The 12,200-nt window shown below is 39.2% G+C and overlaps 1 protein-coding gene across 2 annotated transcripts in view; it reads left to right on the forward strand.

Annotated features, from left to right (window-relative positions):
• Window positions 1-1,565: 1,565 nt before the first annotated feature.
• WASF1 (WASP family member 1) overlaps window positions 1,566-12,200 on the forward strand; it is a 65,427-nt gene continuing 54,792 nt past the window's right edge. For both annotated transcript variants that reach the window (XM_036765964.1, XM_036765965.1), the window contains exon 1: window positions 1,566-1,654. The gene's annotated coding sequence lies outside the window, so the exon portion shown is untranslated. The remainder of the gene's footprint in view (window positions 1,655-12,200) is intronic.

Genomic DNA, 12,200 nt, shown 5'->3' on the forward strand with positions numbered 1-12,200 from the left:
TTAAGGCAAACTATTTGCTCTCCTTTTCTTTTTCTTCTTTTGTTTTTTTCTCCTCTTTTGTTATTTTTGTTTTGGTTTTATTTCTTATTTCTCATGATTCATTCCATTGGTCATAATTTTTATTTACAACTTGACTATTGTGTAAATAAGTTTAATGCGAAGTTATATGTAAAAGATGTATCGGATTCCATGCCGTCTCGGGGTGGGGCGGGGGGGGGGAAGAAAATCTGGAACTCACAATCATTAGGAACTGAGTGTTGTAAAATAAAAATAAAAAACTTAATTAAAAATTTTTAAAACAAGATGGAAAAAAATTTTTAAAAAGAAAGAATGGTATGACAAGCTTGAAGGGAAAAGATCCTCTGTGGGGTGTGGGATAGAGAATTAGGGAAGAGTAAAAGGATTTTCTTGCTGTGGTGAAGGCATAGTTAGGATTAGACAGCATAAAGTTGTAGTGGATCCGGAACACTTAGTTGCATGATTTCCTCTAGCTCTTTTCAGCAGCATGTGAGTAGAATGGAGATAATCTTGAGTTGGTAAAAAGCAAAGGAAAGATCCAGGCAGCATTCTATCAAAATCTGTATAAGAGAGATATTACTTTCATCGTGGGAGTTAGGAATGGCTTCATGGAGGAGATATTTGAGTTGGGCTTTGAAGGGAGTCTTATGACAGATGGTTGTTGGGGTCAGGTTAGGCAGAGCATGTTGCAGGCATAGGTGACAACATGAGCAAAGGTAAGGAGGAAGAAGAGGACAAGATAAGAATGGAAGGAGGGATAGAGGGGGAGAATATTCAGGTTGGGATGTAAAAGATGTATTAGAGATGGAATGCAGGCAAAAAGAGAAGCAAGGAAGCTATTTGAATAATCTGTTAGGGCCTAAACTGGGATGGTTGCCATGGGAGTGAAAAGGATGGGCCAGATATAAGAGAGATTGCAGAAGTAGGAACAATAGGATTTCAGTTTACTCATCTGTCAAATGGAGATAATGCCTACCTCACTGGGTTGTTGAGAAGATAAAGACTGGGAGATATCAATGCTGATTCCAAAATTAGAAGCTGAGGATGCTGGGATGATAGCCATGCCAGTGAACAGAAATAGTCAAAGTGTAGAGGAAGGAACTAGTTTAGAAGGGAAGATAACGTGCTCAGTTTGACACGCTGGATTTGAGGTGTCAGTGACATATCCACCTGGAAATATTCAAGATGAAACCGGAAACATAAGGCTGTCAGATTGAAGCTCTCTTCTAATACCACCTCATGGCATAGAGGTTATTCTGCATTCTTGGAACTGATGCCAGCTCTCAAACCTGGAGAGTTTTGGGAGCTGGCATGGTATAGTGGGAAAAGGACTGGACATGTCATCAGAAGAGGCAGACTGAGATTACAGTTCTTAGCGCTTTCTAGGTGTATGATAATGGACAAGTCATATTACTTTTATGTATTAATTTCCTTAACTTGTAAAATAAGAAAAAAAATCCACTCTGTGTCTTAGAGGGTTGTTGTGAAGAAAGCGCTCTGTATACTCCAGAAATTTAAATTATTGTTCTTGTCATTATTACAGTTACAGACCAACACTGGACTCTATATGTCTGTCATCCAAGGACCAGCCTTGCTAAGGCCCAGAGATATTCAGTAACAGAAGGCTGCTGATCAGGTAATGAATTTCTTTGGCAACAAGAACTCACAAAGTATTTGCTAAAACATGTAATGGTTGCAGTTTGCATTAATCAGTTGAATTGCAGAGCTATTGAAAGGTGTTATTATGATGTTACTATTTTGACAAATACATGTTTTTACATTTCATAATGGGAATCATTAATGTATTATTAGAGAGGCAGTAGTAAATAGAATCCTGGCCTTGGAGTCAGAAGATGGGTTCAGGCTGTACTCTGGCACATACTATACTATGATTTTACTTTGTAACATGGGGCAAGTCACTTAAACTCTCAGCGTCCTCGGTAACTCTCTAAAACACCAAGCTAAAAATGAGTTGCCAGTCTGTTTTGGAGGAGGGAGTTTCCACACTGAGAGGACCCCAAACTTGTGAAATTGCAGATTTGGGCACCTTCCCCAAATATATTATTATACTGTATTATTACTATATCCTGTATTGATAAGTAAGATTGTAATTTTAGTGTGTAGTCAGAGGCAATTGGTGATGCAGTGGATAGAGCTCTGGCCCTGGAGTCAAGAAGAACTAATTTCAAATCTAGCCTCAGACACTTACTAGCTTTGTGACCCTGGGCAAGTCACTTGACCTTTGTGCCTTAATTTCCTAAAATAATAGTACCTACCTCAAAGGGTTGTGAGAATCAAATGAGATAATAGTTATAAAAGCACTTAGCATAGTGCCTGGCACATAGTAGACACTATATAAATGCTTATTCTTTTCCCCCTTCCCTTTCCCACTTATCTCTCATATAAAGAGTTCATGTGGATTCTCTACATATTCATGTTCACTTGATATCCTTCCTTTTTATTTAAAATTAACAAAGCAATAGGTTGTAATTATAATGGGAAGCCATATAGTTTTTTCCCCTCTTCAAATTATTGATTTATTTATAGTTTTTAATATTCACTTCCATAAATTTTAAATTTTCTCTCCCTTCCTCCCCACTCGCTTCCCAAGATCGCATTGCACTCTGATAAAGGCTCTACACATACATTCCTATTAAACACTTTTTCACAGTAGCCGTGTTGCATAGAAGAATTATAAGGAATAGGAGAAACCATGAGAAAGGAAAAAAAAAAGAAAATAGTCTGCTTCGCTCTGGTTTCTGACTCCATAGTTCTTTCTCTGGATGTGGATGGCATTTTCCGTCATGAGTCCTTTGGAATTGTTTTAGGTCCTTGCATTGCTGAGAAGGGCTAAGTCTATCAAAATCAGTCATTGAATCCATGTAGTTTTACAGGATTAGGTGTTTGGTGTTTATTTGATATTGGTTATAGGGTCATTATATTCTCATCAGTCGTTGACTTGTTTTAAAAGGGGGTGGGGATGGGAAGGGGTTATTATAAGATTGGAATATTCTCAAAATGAGACATTTCAAAGTATACCTTTCATCAGCTACCCTCCCTACCTGAAAGTACCACAGGCTTCATGGCAAACACCAGCAGCATTCCATAGTCCATTTAGGTCTTTAGACTTGTGACTTCATCAGCATGGGAAAGTTCTGGTATTCAAGCTTTATCCACTGTTGAAGATTTGCAGTCTGTAATTTGCAGTCTTAGAGAGTTGCCTGGTGCCCCAGCAGCTTAAGTCACTTGCCCATGTTCACACCACTAGTGTGTCACAATGAGCACTTGAATCCCAGTCATCCTGATTCTAAGACTAAGCCATCTACTCTGCTCCGTCTTCTCTCAGAACTGTCCCCAGTGCGTGCTGTAGAGAGGGCAGTCAGATAGTTAAATATTTATGGATTGTCACACCTGCCCTATGCATATTGTTGAGTGAAATGCCAGGGCAGGGTTTCGCAAACTATGGGACAAGCTCATGAGCTAAGAATGGCACATTGATATTTTGTTGTTGTTGAGTCGTTTTTCAGTCATGTCCAACTCTTCCTGACCCCATCTGGGGTTTTCTTGGCAAAGATACTGGAGTGGTTTGCCATTTTCTTCTGCTCATTTTACAGATGAGGAGTACATTTTAATGAAAAAACATTCTTAGTACGCTGGCTGTACCAAAGCAGATGGCAGGCCAGATGTGGCCCGTGAGCCATAGATTGCTGGCCCCTGCTAGAGAGGATAGAGAAATAATCAAAAGTATGTTCCTAGTTTTCACGTAGTGTGCAGTTTAGTTGAGGAAAGAGAAAACTGACGAAATTTTTTTTTTACATTTATATGATGATTTGTAATTTTCCATGTTGTTGTTCAGTTGTTTCAGTCATGTCCATCTCTTGGGAATTTTTTTGGCAAAGATACTGGAATGGTTCACCATTTCCTTCTCCAGCTCATTTTACAAATGAGGAAATTGAGGCAAACAAGATTAAGTGACTTGCCCAGGGTCACACAGCTAGTGAGTGTTGGAGACCATATTTGAACTCAGGTCTTCCTGACTTTAGGCCCCGAACTCTACCCACTGCACCATATTCCATAAGAAGTACTAAATTATGTGGTACAGATTTTAGTAGAGCAGAAGCTCAGTAGGAAAGGGAGGGGAATGAGGATTGGAGAAGTTAACAAAGGGTTTGTGCAAGAAGTGAAATTGGAGTTGGGCTTTGGGGGAAATTTGGATCAGTAGGGGGAGGATTTAGTTAAATGGGAGTCAACCTGTAAATGTTGCCAGGCAGTTTGCTTTTGCTTGGCTGTAATACTTCTAAAAATATGTCCTCCGTTCGTTGTTTGGATGAGTAGATGTTTCTGTTTTGTTCTTTAATTCCATTGACATGAAAATACTTTTGTGCCCAAGTTTTGCATGCTGTGAATTACCAACTTTAAACTTCTTATGAACATTTGCCTATGATAGCTTATATCTTGTCCCCTCAAATTTATCTTGGCTGTCTTTCAGTACTATAATTCTTATACTAGGAGGTAAATAGCAAATAGCATTTATATTTTACAGAGTGAAAAGCTGGTGTGTCAGATGAAGGCATGTTCCAAGTATAATATACAGCAATCAGTAAGTCAGTGGTAGATTTTTAGATTAGAATTATATTCTACATTGTTTATAGTGAGGTTCATATTTTTAAAAAGACACATAGTAGATAGATTACATTGTAGCCTGCAACATTCCTGAGTGTAGCCTGAACTAAATTAAAATTGGAAATATTTAACAAAATAAATAAAAGTGCAGTAGAACATAGATAATATTAAAATGTCATTTTCTAAATCAGTATGGACCCTACACCTGTTTCTGTTTGAGTTTGACACCACTGATGTAGATAAAAATTATAAAGAGAGGGATAATTAAAATGATATTTCATATCACTCTCCCATTTAATGAAAAGTATAGGAGATCATAAAACTCAGGTAAAAATAACACAAATTACAAGACGAGATTGACTCGTAAAACCCAGGGCTTTCAATTATCTATGCACAAATGAACAAAGAATAGTCAAAAAGTAAGAGGAGGTAGAGGTTGTAATACAAGAAGAAAAATGTCACTGAGACTTGGTGAGAGGAAGCCCATGACTAGAATATGACTCTGGACAAACGTAACTTATCAAGAAAAAAACAACAGAATAGGTAAAAAGGGCAAGGGAATGTTATATACTCAGAAGACCACATGGTCATAGTTGATTGTTGTTTGTCCTTCATTCTCAAAGAGGACCATGACATAGAGTAGGCAGTGTCATGACTTGCAAGCGAATTGGATTTAGGTGAGGCCAGGCTGTGCAAAGTCACCAGCTCCACTCTCTCTTCCAGAGCCATTCTGGGTCCAATGGCAAGATATAGATCAAGACAACTAAAAATGGCCCCCATAATCACAGTAGTTGAAAGTTAGAAGCATCCTCTGTAGCCATCTAGTCCAACCCATACAGAAAAGGAATTCCCGGTATAACATGCCCAACAAGTGGTCATCCAAACTCTCCCTGAAGACCTCCAAGGAAGGAAAACCTGTCACTTTTCTAGGCAAACCATTCTGCTTTTGAACAGTTCTCGTTGTTAGGACGTTTTATCTGACATCAAGCCTAAATTAGCATCTTTGTAAATACCACCCCTTACTCCTGGGTTTCTTTAAATGTTTGTCAATTGAAAAAATAAAAATAATAAACTATTTTTAAAAAATAGAATCAAGGTGAACTATAGCCCTGGAATCCTCTTGAGCTACTGATTAAGTAATTTTGTCAAAAATTAAAATGAGGTTAATATGGCATGACCTGTTCCTGATAAAGCCGTGTTGGCTCTTTTTGACATGTTCACCAGTCATCTTTTTAGTGATCCATTCTAAAATTTTCATAGGAATCAAAATCAAGCTTGCTGGCCTATAGTTTGAAGACTCTACTCTTGTTCTTTTTTCTTTCTCTTTTTAAAAATCAGGATATTTGCCCTTCTGCAGTCTTGTGGTACTTGTTGCATTTTCCATGGTCCTTCAGATATCATGGAAAATAGCTCAGCCATTATATCTGCCAGTTGTTTCAGTCATCTGGACCAGGAGACTTAAACTCATCAAAGGCGGCTAGAGCCTCTCTTGCCATTTCCTTGCTCATCTTAAGTTAATTATTTTCTGTCATTTCCAATGTAAAGGTCTTTCCCCTTTGTAGAAAATAAAAAACAGAAGGAAAATACAAATGGAGTAGCTCTCCGTCTCTCTGTTATCAGTTATCAACTTGCTGTCCACCCTAAGCAAAGGTCCTATTCCTTCTCTGATCTTCCTTTTTCTCCCAATATTGTTAGCGAGCGCACACACACACACACAAAAACATACACAAACCAAAAAGCAAAAACCACAACCTGTTTGGTGTCCTTAGCATTCCTCACCATCTTCAATTCATTCAGAGCTTTAGTTCTTCTGTTACTTGGCCTTACTTCCATCTTCTGCACATTTTTGTGCATCCACATTGACCTTTCAGACGAATGTCACTTTTGTTGCCCATTGTGTCTTCAAAATTTCAGTCTTGAGCAACTCCATTCTTTTTTTTTTCTTTTTTTAATGCACATTTTTTTAAATTTAATATATTTCGTTTTCAGCATTGATTTTCACAAGAGTTTGAATTACAAATTTTCTCCCCATTTCTACCCTCCCCCCCATTCCAAGATGTCATATATTCTGGTTGCCCTGTTCCCCAGTCAGCTCTCCCTTCTGTCACCCCACTCCCCTCCCATCCCCTTTTCCCTTCCTTTCTTGTAGGGCAAGATAAATTTCTACAACCCATTGCCTGTGTATCTTATTTTTTAGTTGCATGCAAAAACTTCTTTTTTGTTGTTTTTGAACATCTGTTTTTAAAACTTTGAGTTCCAAATTCTCTCCCCTCTTCCCTTCCCACCCACCCTCCCTAAGAAGTCAAGCAATTCAACATAGGCCGCATGTGTATCATTATGTATAACCCCTCCACAATACTCATGTTGTGAAAGACTAACTATATTTTGCTCCTTCCTAACCTATCCCCCCTTATTGAATTTTCTCCCTTGACCCTGTCCCTTTTTGAAAGTGTTTGTTTTTGATTACCTTCACCCCCATCTGCCCTTCCTTCTATCATCCCCCCTTTTTTTTAATCTTCTTCCTTCTTTCCTGTGGGGTAAGATACCCAATTGAGTATGTATGGTATTCTTTCCTCAGGTCAAATCTGATGAGGGCAAGATTCACTCATTCCCCCCTCACCTGACTTCTCTTCTCTTCCTACAGAACTGCTTGATCTTGCCACTTTTATGCGAGATAATTTACCCCATTCTATCTCTTCCTATCTCCCTCTCTCAATATATTCCTCTCTCATCCCTTAATTTGCTTTTATTTCTTTTAGATATCTGTGCTTCATCTTCAACTCACTCTGTGCCCACTCTCTCTCTCTCTCTCTCTCTCTCTCTCTCTCTCTCTCTCTCTCTCTCTCTGTATATATATATATATATATATATATATATATATATATATATATACACACACATACATATATACATACATACACATTCACTTATATATATATATATGCATATATATATATATGCATATTCCCTTCAGCTACCCTAATACTGAGGTCTCATGAATCATACACATCATCTTTCCATGTAGGAATGTAAACAAAACAGTTCAACTTTAGTAAGTCCCTTGCAATTTCTGTTTCTTGATTACCTTTTCATGCTTCTCTTGATTCTTGTGTTTGAAAGTCAAATTTTCTATTCAGCTCTGGTCTTTTCACTGAGAAAGCTTGAAAGTCCTCTATTTCATTGAAAGTCCGTATTTTGCCTTGGAGCATGATACTCAGTTTTGCTGGGTAATTGATTCTTGGTTTTAATCTTAGCTCCATTGACCTCCAGAATATTGTATTCCAAGCCCTTTGATCTCTTAATGTAGAAGCTGCGAGATCTGGGGTTATTTTGATTGGGTTTCCACAATACTCAAATTGTTTCTTTCTGGCTGCTTGCAGTATTTTCTCCTTGATCTGGGAGCTCTGGAATTTGGCAACAATATTCCTAGGAGATTTCTTTTTGGGATCTATTTGAGGAGGTGATCAATGGATTCTTTCAATTTCTATTTTGCCCTGTGGCTCTAGAATATCAGGGCAGTTCTCCTTGATAATTTCTTGAAAGATGATATCTAGGCTCTTTTTTTGATCATGGCTTTCAGGTAGTCCAATAATTTTTAAATTATCTCTCCTGGATCTATTTTCCAGGCCAGTGGTTTTTCCAATGAGATATTTCACATGGTCTTCCATTTTTTATTCCTTTGGTTCTGTTTTATAATATCCTGATTTCTCATAAAGTCACTAGCTTCCACTTGCTCCAGTCTCATTTTTAAGGTAGTATTTTCTTCAGTGGTCTTTTGGACCTCCTTTTCCATTTGGCTAATTCTGCCTTTCAAGGCATTCTTCTCCTCATTGACTTTTTGGAGCTCTTTTGCCATTTGAGTTAGTCTATTTTTAAGGTGTTGTTTTCTTCAGTATATTTTTCAGTATTGTTTTGGGTCTCCTTTAGCAAGTCATTGACTTGTTTTTCATGGTTTTCTCGCATCCTTCTCATTTCTCTTCCCAATTTTTCCTTTACTTCTCTAACTTGCTTTTCCAAATCCTTTTTGAGCTCTTCCATGGCCTGGGACCAGTTCATGTTTTTCTTGGAGGCTTCTGTTGTAGGCTTTTTGACTTTGTTAACTTCTTCTGTCTGTATGTTTTGGTCTTCTTTGTTACCAAAGAAAGAATCCAAAGTCTGCCACTGAATCTGGGTGCGTTTTCGCTGCCTGGCCATATTCCCAGCCAACCAACTTGACCTTTGAGTTTTTCATCAGGGTATGACTGCTTGTAGACTAAAGAGTTCTATGTTCCACGCTTGGGGGGATGTGCCAGCTCTGCCACACCAGCACTCCTCCTTCCCCAAGAACCCCCAACCCGGACTGGGCTTAGATCTTCAGCAGGCTCTGCACTCCTGCTCTGATCCACCACTTAATTCTTCCCACCAGGTGGGCCTGGGGCCAGAAGCAACTGCAGCTGTGCTTCTGTAGCTGCCCCACCTCCACTGCCCCCGGGGCCGTAATCAAACCTCGAACTCCTTCCACTCCCCGCAGTTTTTCCCACTAACCTTCTCTGTTGTCTTTGGTGTTTGTGGGTTGAGAAGTCTGGTAACTGCTGCAGCTCACTGATTCAGGGCACTAGGGCACACTCCGCCCGGCTCCTGGTCTGGTTGGTCTGCGCTGCTCACGCTGGGCTCTGCTCCGCTCTGCTCCCAGCTCCGTGCAGGATAGACTTCACCCAGAGACCATCCAGGCTGTCCTGGGCTGGAGCCCTGCTTCCCTCTGCTGTTTTGTGGGTTCTGCAGTTCTAGAATTGGTTCAGAGCCATTTTTTATAGGTTTTTGGAGGGACTTGGTGGGGAGCTCACGCTAGTCCCTGCTTTCCAGCCGCCATCTTGGCACCACCTACCTTGAGCAACTCCATTCTTACCAGCCTGTGTTAGGTGTACTTCATCACTGGTCAGGAATCTGTCAACCCTATAATATTTATAAAGCACTTAGTACAATGCCTGGCACATAGTAGGCACTCAAACGCTTGTTCTCCTTTTCTTCTAAGCAATAATCCAGAAATCCACATCTTATTCTCAGATACTACCTTCTCAGTCAACTGTTTATTTCCCAAATTAATTGTTTTCTTCTGCTTCCCTTGCAGTGGGAAACACAAGTGAGGAAAATACAACTTCTGCCCTTATGGTCTTATTTTCTTGCCCAAGACCGCATAACCATTGGCAATGGGTTTTAGGGCCTTTCTAGAAGTGTTGTTTGTGCCCACATGAATCAACAGAAGTCAATAGTAGTCCTTTCTTTTGCTGAGTCTTTTGAGGTTCTCTGTCATGTGTTACCCAACTTGATCCCAAGGAAGAAGAATGTAAGTTCACTCATGGTATTATATGTTGATTAAATATATACTTTTGCTATGGAGGTTTTCCTTCCAAGGATTCTTGATATATGTGGTTTATTCATCAATGAACCCACAACAGTTAATCTACAAGCATTTTTTAAGCACCTAGATGCCCACCCTGGTGCAAGCTCTCATTACCTCACTCCTGTAATATTGCAATAGCCTTGCATTTGGTCTTACTTCCTTAAGTCTTTGCCTCTCCAGCACATCTTCCATATAGCTGCCTACATAATGTTCCTAAATCACAGATCTATCTGACCATGTCATTCCCCTAATTCATAAACTCCAGTGGCTCCCTATTATTTTTGTGATTAAATACAGACTTCTGTTTAGCGTTGAAATTCCTTCATATCTTGACTCCTACTTACCTTTTTCACCTTATTAAATATTACTAGTTGGCACAGTGGATAGAATGCTGGGACTGGGGTCAGGAATACCTGAGTTCAAATTCACCTTCAGACACTTACTAGCTGTGTGACCCTGGGCAAGTCACTTAATCATATTTACCTCAGTTTCTTCATCTGTAAAATGAGCTGGAGAAAGCAATGGCAAACCACTCTAGTATCTTTGCCAAGAAAACCTCATAGGGGAGTCATGAAGAGTCAGACATGACTGACAGGACTGACCAATAGCCATTCTGTAGTTCACCCAAATTGGTCATTTTTCTTGTTCTCACACATAATTTCCTCTCCTATCCCTCTTCCTTTGTAGAGACTGTCTCCTATGCCAAGAAAGTACTCTTTCCTCACCTCTGCCTCTTAAAAACCCTAGTTGCCTTCAAAGCTCAGATCCATTCACCACATGAGGGCTTTCTTGATACCCGTAGCTGTTAGTAGCGTGTGCCACCAAAAATGACGTTGCATTAGTTTATATAGACTTCTGCGGCTACGTGTTGTCTCTCCTACAGAATGTAAGCTGCTTGAGCATAGGAACTCTCCAGTTTTAAGAGTAGGCAGGCACCTTTCTGGATGGAAAGTTGTCAGCAATAAGATCGCCATAGCAAGGAAGAGTTTAATTGAGCATTTTTATAAATGAGGTAAAGGAGAAAGTGTATAGTGAAAGCTTTTCTGGATAATAAATGTGAATGGCAGAAAAATAACAGCTTCTATGTTGTAAGTGTCGAGTAATTGAGTTAGAAAAAAAATTTAAACCATACATTAAAGTGATAAGAACTTAGGAAACTTGGAGGTTTTCTACCATCATAACCATATATGGTATTTTAGGAGGAGAGCCATGATTTAGTTCAAGGTTAGGATGATTCTTTCTGTTTGTTTTTCAGCACTGTTCCTCACATTACCTGCAATTTTGCTGGCCTTTCTGACTGTCATAACACATTGGGCACATTTCTTCAGGGAACTATGTACATTGGCAATAGAATATTAGAGTTAAAAGGTTAGGTTCCTTAGAAATAAATCATCAAATGATAGCATTGGCCTTTTGTATATAAAAAAGCAGAGCAGCTTAGATACATTGTTTGATTTATTTTTCTTCCTAGGGTCATACATTAGGTTAGTTGCAGGCCTAGGAATAGAACCCGAATCCCATTAACTGTCCATCCAAAGCTTTTCCCACTGTACTGCAATTTATTTAAATAGCAATGTGGCATCAGTCTGCAGAAAATATTGGAGTAAGGGGAAAACTAGAGTGAAGATAATCAGCTAAGAGACTGTTGCAACCAGTAACATGGTAATGGAAATAAGAACTTGCATTTGACAACTGGTATTGGAAGGGAGATGCAAACATACGCACACATATACATACGTACAGGCACAGTTAGGTCACGTGGTGGATAGAGTGCCAGGCCTGGAGTCAAGAACACTCATCTTCCCAAGTTCAGATGCTTACTAGCTGTGGGACCCTGGGCAAGTCCCTTAACCCTGTTTGCCTCAGTTTCCTCATCTGTAAAATGATCTGAAGAAGGAAATGGCAAACCATTCCAGTATCTCTGCCAGGAAAACCCTAAATGAGGTCATGAAGAGTTGTACAGAAGTGAAAAAACAACTGAACAACGTGTGCATGTGTATATCTGTATTATATGAATATTCAATGGCACTGAATGATTGGGCATAAGAAATGTATTATGTATTATGATGCATAGGTTTTGAATTTGGCTGACTGAGAAAGCACTAGTACCATATACAGAATGGAAAATAGGAGGGAGAACTCGTTTGGGGAAGAGGAAAAGTTGAAATAAAGATGAAAT

The sequence above is a fragment of the Trichosurus vulpecula genome, chromosome 7, assembly GCF_011100635.1.
Source record: "Trichosurus vulpecula isolate mTriVul1 chromosome 7, mTriVul1.pri, whole genome shotgun sequence".
Taxonomy (NCBI): domain Eukaryota; kingdom Metazoa; phylum Chordata; class Mammalia; order Diprotodontia; family Phalangeridae; genus Trichosurus; species Trichosurus vulpecula.